Source organism: Triturus cristatus, chromosome 7 (genome assembly GCF_964204655.1).
Source record: "Triturus cristatus chromosome 7, aTriCri1.1, whole genome shotgun sequence".
In the NCBI taxonomy this organism is placed as follows: domain Eukaryota; kingdom Metazoa; phylum Chordata; class Amphibia; order Caudata; family Salamandridae; genus Triturus; species Triturus cristatus.
In genome coordinates, this window is record NC_140590.1 from 549,401,005 (window position 1) to 549,409,452 (window position 8,448).

Here is an 8,448-nt window from a genome sequence, read left to right on the forward strand (position 1 = left end):
AGAGGCTTCAAGATCATTGCCCAGTAAACACTGGACTGGGAGCACCTTTGACACCGCTACCTTCATAGACCCGGTCACACCTCCCCATTCCAAATCCACCACAGCCATAGGCTGGAGTTTGGTAGTGCTGTCTGCATAAGTCATCTGATGTAACTCACCAGGTAACAACCTCTCTGGCGGCACCAGTTCATCCAGGACCATAGTTACACTAGCCCCAGTGTCTGACAGCCTCAACCTCAGTCCCATTCACTTTCGGCCTCTGCCTGTACTTGTCCATGTTTGGAGGTAAGGTAGCAAGGGTGGCTATAGTCACCCCACCCAGGGACACTAAGGTTGCTTCCACCACCTGATTACCCCTTTCTGGGGCACCACTCTACACCCCTACACTTACACTGGCAATCCTTGTGGATGCCCTGGGAGGGGGGGCGGGAGCTTCTTGGCACAGACAGCACCTCCCTGCTTATGCCCTGGCTGGTTACAGTCAAAGCACTTACCCATCTTTGAGGGATCCAAGAACCTGACCGGCTTTCCCTGAACCCCCTCCCTTTGAATTTGGGTTGGCTCAGGCCCCCCTCCTTGTGCAGGTTTTTGTGGGTCTTTGGAGGACTCTTTAGGTTTTTGACCTTCATTTCCCTGGACTTTCCCTTGGGAAGGGACCTGTCCTTTCTTCTGGTCATCCCCCTGGTGCTGAATGGAAACCCGGGTTCTCGCCCACTCATCAGCAGATTCCCACACTCTCTGGGGTCTGTCAGCTTAGATTCCACTAGATACTGGCATAACTTCTCTTCTGCACAATGAGTCAGAATATGTTCCTTCAAAAACAAATTATACAATCCGTATGTGTCAACCCAAGACTTTGAACTCAACTTCTGGGTGCCTCTAAACTTCACCCTGTACTGTTCTGGAGTCAGACCAAATCTCTTGACTAAGTAGGACTTCATCTGCTGGTATGATTCAGCATCCTCTCCCTTCAGGGTCAGGAGCCTATCCCTCTCAGCTACTGGAATCAACTCCCACAGGAGTGCACCCCAATACCTAGAGTGGACCCTACTCATTTTAAGGGCCCTCTCAAAAGCTGCCAGCCACCTGTCAACGTCACCCCCCCTCAGTGTACTTGGGCACTATGCCCTTGGTAAGTTTAGGTTCAAATCCACCACCTCTGGACAGCCACATCATCTTCACTTTCGCTGCCACCATTCCTCTTCTCCTCTCTCCCATTTTCTCTTAGCCAATTCAAATGTCTCCTTCTCCAAGGCAATCCACTCTAATTGAGCCTGAAGCTGTTTCTCTGAAATGGACAGTAGTGGTACCCGAGTAAGGGACACTTCCCCACTCCCACCACCACCTTGATTCACCTGGCTAACACTAGTCACAATGGAAGAGGTCTCATCCTCACCCCTCTTGGGTGAGGTGGTGGGGGGGGGGGGGAGGGAGGAGGGACATTCTTCCACCCCCCCTCCCCCCCACCCCCGGGTTCACCTCAGCTGGCCTGACCCAGGCCTGTGGAGACTCAAGCAACCCTGCCTGCCTCATCTTATTGGCAGCATGCAGCCCCTAAGCCTACACTGTTCAATAAGCTCAGAAAGCTTTAACTGGGACAGTTTAGCCAGGTCCAGCTCCATGGTTGCCTAGTTTCGGGTCACAAAAACTAGGCACAACAGACTTGGAACAATTTGGACAAACCAAAACAATGGATTAAACGCAGTTTAGTCCAAATTCCAAAAATCAAACTCAAAAGTTTTGTTTGAAGGCAATTTAAAGGATTATTATAATCTTAAATCATTCACTGAAAGGTACTTTTTAAACACAATTCCTCATCCACACCGCTGAGCACCAAATGTTGGAAAGTGGGTTATTGGTGGGGGAAATTTAGGACTGCCACTAAGGCCACCAACATTGTAGGACTCAGCATAGGTCTTAGAAAATTATTTCTATACTCAACCCTTGGTAACGTGGCTGTGAGGAGACAGGCTTAACTACAAAGACAGGTATGTAAAGCATTTAAAAATACCATTTCAGTAAATATTTAAGAGACAACACATAATAAAAATCCAACACCAATTTATAAAAATAGGATATATTTTTATCTTTAAAATGGCACCAAAACGACAAAAATCCAATGTAGGGAACCGGAGATATGAATTTAAGATTTAATCAAATATAGCACTTAGAAGATTATAGCACCATATTGGGATACCTGCTCGCGATAGACCAGGGAAAAGTCAAAGTTTCAGGCCGGTACGAATAGCCCTGAGCTGCTACAGCTCCCCGTCTCAGTTTCTACCTTCGCACTTAGAAACTTTTCTGGAGCGGTTCTTCCCGAGGGTCCTCAAAGCTCCCAGCCAGTCTGGATCTGGTGAGGGTTCGCCAGCTTGACTTGTGACAAGGTCCCGGTCAACTTCCCTAGAGCAGACTTAGAAAATATTTCAAGATTGTTTCAGTGGGACAACCCAGGAATCCAGGCCGACACGCGATGGAAGGCAGGCGGCATAGGTCTTCCGGTTGTTCCCGGTCACCTTTTTTACGAGCGGACGTAGAAACTTTTCTGGAGCTTTTTCTCGCGGGGGTCTCTCGATGCTCCTCATGTAGCCAGATCCGGTGAGGGCTCGCCAGCTTCAATTTTCTTCTAGTCCCAGTCAAACTCTGGAAGTTGTACCTATGGAGCTTTTAACGGGACGAACCTGGATGGCTTGGCCAGCTCGCAGTTGAAGGCAGGCAGACTGGCTGACCAGGTTGAGTCGGTCACTCTATGGATCTTTTTTTCAAAGTTCTCCAAACTTCATGAAGTTCCTCAAGGGGTCCCAAAGTGTCTCAAACTTACTCCAAGGGTCTGGAAGCTTCAAGATGGTCCTTGAAATTGGAGGACATCACTTCCCACAATCCCCTGGTACAATGCCCTTACACATCCACTGATTGTTCTCCAAGGTGTAGATTTAGTTGGTGATGTTCCAGTTGAGCTCTTTTAACCTAAAGCTTTCAGGGAGTCCACTCTAATTCTTTTTCAGCAAAATAATCCACAGGGATGTAGTTTCAGATGGTGCAGTTTTCAGAGGGCAGGCCTTAGACATCTTTGCACAGCAAAACTTCTCAGCAGGGCACTTCTTGCTTCCGTAAGTTTCAAGCAGCAGATCTTGAGGGCTCTGCCCTTCTCAGATACTTATTCCAAGTTCTCTGGGTCATGCAGGTCACTTCTGACCAATGGAAGCAGGGTAACTCCTTCAAAGTTATGGCCACATCCTGTAGAGTGTGGCATTATTTTGTCCCAGAGTGCATCAAATCTTCCAAATCCATTATGGCCGATTTTCCAGCAAGGAGGTAAGGGCTGGCTAAACACACCCCTAGGATGGCTAATTTACTTACTCTCCCCCCCCCCCCCTACATCTGTTCATATCTTCCTTAATCCTACTATCTGCCTAAGGTGGGAAGTTCAGAGCTGTAAATGACAATGGTCTCTACTCTCCCCTTTGAAGAGCATAGTTAACAACTCCTACCCCTGGCCTGGCATGCCTATGGAACAGCTCACTGCCCTGCCAGCAGAGCTGGTTAACCCCCGGGGCTCTTTATCACCTCTACAAGGCAGCCTGGCTAATTCACTTAACTCTGACCAATCAGGGCAGACAACTGGAAGGCTGAATTTGGACTTACACGAAGTTATTGGACTTTGTATGTACACTTTAGGAGAAATTCAACAATGATATTGTTAGATGTATTAATACCATTCTGGGAAATCTTTGAATGGCATTTCTATCCCTCTCCTATCAAGAGTTATCAATAACTTTCTGCCATGCTAACCTATGTAACCGGGGATTAGCAATGGGAAAAATGACTTGGGCCACTTTTCCAGCGCCAGGACTTATAAAATGTTTTTGTAAGTACATGCCTTATATCTACAGGAACACCGCCCCATGTGCAACTAGGAGAGACTTTAGGGGTTCTGAATCTGTAGAAAGATTGCAGATTCTCCTACTACAGTGATCCTAGCATCAAAGTCGAATTTGAGCAGCACTTTACCACGAGGGGGGGGGGGGTAGTGAAATGTGAAGTTTTCACTTTACCCAGCCAAAGTTCACCCCACCCCCCCCCCACCCCCCGGGATACCTAGGGGGGGGGGGGGGGACCCTGATATGCTAAAACATTGTAGGTTATTAGGTTATCCCTTAAGTGCCCCAAACACCAAAGTCTAGTTTGGGCACAATGTACTTTTTAAAAGCAGTCCTGGCACCCAGTGCTGCTTTTAAACTGAACCTCAGGCTTCAGCAGTGCACATATGCAAGTGTGAAAAGAGCTGCTGGCCTCCAAACTGCCATGCCCCAGGGTACTAGGGACTTCTATGTAGCTTCAATCCCCCTGCCTGATTATATACTAGGGCCTTATAGGGTAGGTCATCCCAATCACAGGGGTACCCCACCATACCATTGTGTACCTTAGTGTATGTAGGTGTTTTAACTGTGTTCTAATGTGTCTTAGCATAGCACTGGCCCTGGTTAGGCAGAATCAGTTAGCATCAGTCAGCAAAAAGGTGGGGGTGCCTAGGATGACTTTACATCAGGCAAGTTAATGGCACCCTAGTCTGCTCATTTCGCCCCCCCCCCCCCCCGGCTCAATGGACATGGTCAGTCCTCATGCACGATAGTACACTCTGTCTGGGGATGTTGGCATGTGGGGCAGGCTTCCTTCACAAAAATGGAACCTAGCTATGTTCGGAAGGTTGATGACAACTCTCTCCCCCCCCCCCCCCCATCCCACTGGAGAAAGCCAGGTTTAAGAAATAAGGGGGGGGGGTGTAAGTGTAGCGTGAAGTTTAATACCTGGCTAGTGGGTGTGACTAATTTAATATGTCCCCTAGTCGGTATGTTTCAAAAGGGAGCAAGGCGGAATTAGACGAACAGGAGTGGCAGGAGGCGCTGGCGTCCCCACGGGAGGTGGCGACCCCTTCCAGGTTAAAACTTGTGCAACTCAAAATATTACACAGAACCCATTATACGCAGTCGATAATGCATATCATAGGGAGGGCTGACACGCCACTTTGCTTGAGGGGTTGCAGGCTCACTGGGTCTTTCCACCACACGATATGGGACTGCCCCCACATCATACAATACTGGAGAGTAGTATGACGACCATCACCCAGGTATGCGGGTTTGAGGTCCCTCTCGAACCCCGAATGTGCTTAATGTGTGGGAACCCACTGATCTAAACCATGCAGCGCAGAACTGGGCCACACAGCATCACCCTAGCTAAAAGGAACATTGCAAGACACTGGGGAACCCAAATTGCACCTTCCCATCAGCAGTGGTGTCGAGACCTTGACAGCGCCATGGTGGCAGAAAAGGCAGTCTTTATTAATAGGGGATGACCCCGGAAATGGACATGTGTGGGGGAAATGGAACAACTTTCAGGGAAACATATGTACCCCCCCCCGCCCCCCTCCTCCCTCCCGACGACTCAGATTCTGGCATGAGTGACTGATTTTCAGAATATGGATATGCTGAGAGAAAATATCAACTGTGAATCAAAGCAACATGGTAATTATATGGAGATGGCACACCTGTATTTACATGTCCTTTTATTGTGTACGAACTCACTGTGTGTTGCAGCATATGGGTTTCTAACTGAATACGGTCATGTCTGAACTGCTTTACTGTATTGAATTATCAATAAAACGTTTTTTTTTTTTTTTAAATATTACCAAAGGCTACTTAAGGAAATAAATACCACAGTGCCTCCAAAGGAAAAAAAAAAAAAAAAAAAACGCAAGGCAAAATTAGGAGTTTGCTTACCTACAAGGTAAACCTGTTTCTAGCCATACTCCTATTGGCTTTTAGCAAACCTACCACCCCCCCTCCCCAAAGCCCACTCCTGCTCTTTTTACTTTAAGCACACAAAATTGCATGCTTAGTAACATAATTTTCACCTTGGTGGCAACTCACCTGATCTGCAATTATTCAGTTAGTCTGAAGATAAAAGCGGAGAGTTTAAAAAGAGCCCTGTGGCTGCATGGTCAAACATTCCTGTGATTTAAAATAGAGGTGCATACAAATGAATATTGTTGTAAGTGAAGCAAGTGGTTGTCAGAATGGTATGTAAAGTTATTCTAACACATACAAGACGTCTGGCCACTGCCTCATGGTTCCTCCGGGGGAGAGGGGAACTTGTAGTCACTCTGCAGAGAATTGTATTAGGACGCAACGTTTGACGCCCGGCTCCAGATTTACTGTGCGGCGTCCAGCGCTCGAGTAAGATGTGGTCCCTGGTGGTGCAACTAATCAGGTTGCCATGTAGAGTTAGAACCTGAGTGGCAAGCGGGTCCTTATTTTTATGGCCCGATCCTTTGGCAAATGTAATGGTTACCAGGCCTTTTGGAATACAATTATTCTCTGCAGTGTGACTACAAATTCCCCTCTCCCCTGGAGGAAACAGGAGGCAGTGCCCGGACATCTTATATGTATGTGATGCGTGTATACAAGTGCTTTCTCCATGTTAAGATAATTTTATGTACCATTTGGTACATTGAATGTTTGGCTCATTTAAGGGGTCCCCCTAGGAACTGCACTAGAAGTGCTCACTTAGAAACTGGACTATACGTTGCTTCACCTAGAGGTGTACACGTAAGAATATAGTTATATGTTACGTCAAAGGAATGTTTGTCCATGGGGCTGGTTTTTAACTCTCAACTTTATCTTCACAGATGAACTGAATAATCGATCGGGTGAATCACCAACATGGTTGTAATTGTATGGATTTTGCTAAGCATGCGATTATGTGTGCTTAAAGTAAAGAGCAGGAGTGGACCCAGGGAGTTAATTTGCGTAGGTCTGGATGAAAAGCCAATAGGAGCACGACTAGAAACATGTAGGAAAGCAGACTCCATTTCTCCTTTCCCCTTTTAAACATACCAACTAGGAGACAGATTAGTCACACGCACTAGCCAGGTCTATTTAGACATCACCCTACACTCAAAATCCCAGCTCTGATTTCTTAAACATGGTCTTTATTACACAGAAAGTGCTCCCACTTAGTTTGTCGGTCGCAGCACGTTTCGTTTCGCAACTGAATGGGATGGACTAGATTAAGCATGCCACCAAGGGGTAACCCTGGTGCATGAGGGTTTCACAAGATAACTGTTGCTTTCTCCAGTAGCTAGGTTTCATTTTTGTGAAGTAAGATTTAATGTAGAGGATGAACCTAGTGTTTCCTCGCCCTCCTTGTCATTTTTGGGCCATTGTGGGGCAGGCTGCCAGTCTGTGTGGTAGGGCCGGACTGGAACTCAAAATAGGCTCGGGAACCAAAATGAAAAAAAGTCTCTCAGTGAGTTCGAAAGCGAACAGAAGTGGCCCACGTTTGCAAAGTGGGGCAGTTTTGAGATTGTAAAGACATGCTATATAAATGTTGTGCAAGCAATGGAAGACTTCATGGATGTAGGCTTATTGCAGGAAATATTTGCTTTAATGTCAGGGAAATAAGGACCTGTCAACCAGCCCAGTGGGCACTGCCCTGCAGCCCACTCAGACCCTGCCTGGTGGAAACAAGATCCTCCCAGGTCCTGACCAATAGCTCGATCCTCACTTTGTTAAACATCTTCAACCTGGTGATACCTCAAGCCCTCAGACCTCAAGGGAGAGCTCCTAGAGAACCAGACTGGAGCTGCCCTGACCCTAGATAATATGAACCAGATTCAAAATCCTCTTTACTAAATGCACCATCATATGCCAGGTCTTGTGAGCGCCAAGTCGCTTTACCAGTAACATAGCTAATGTAACAAGTAGGCTCTCTAGGTCCTAGACTGTTTGCTAGGACACGTGCTGGCCGCAGCTTTCGGCCACAGTAGTTCGGAGCTGGAATGGCAGCTCTGAAGCCATGCTTTTAGAGGCACTCATGGGGGTGGTGTAGATCTGCTCTGCAGCTCATGCTACATCGAACCTTTATGCCATATTACTGGGACCTTATTAAAAAGTCAGATATGCAAATCCGAATTAACCATTGTACCAAGCTTAAAAGGAGAAGACAGCTTAGCACTCAATGTCAAATAAGCCATCATATCCAGTGCATAAAAAAAAAACCTAAACCACTCCAAAAGATGTGTTTCTATATAATTTCTGGTACCACCCACATTTCCAGACCACAAAGGCTCTACCAAAGTTGTTCTCACCCAGTCAGGACAACCTCAAGCTGAGCCCGCCACTGTAAAACCACTATTGTTTGCAGGTTCAGCTATAGTGGTTATAATTCTGAAGCAGAATTGAGGGGGGCATGTGTAGTGGCACAAGAAATGCCTTGGAGTACATAGTGTGCAATTGTGAGTGGATGTCCTCTGAGTGGCCATCACTGGGACAAGGTGGGCCCATATTTAATTTATACAGTTTTGAAAAGAAAGTACATGATCCTTGGACGATAGAGCACTTCACCCAGGGAGATTATAATTGCAGGCACAAGTGTTACACCAAATCAGGT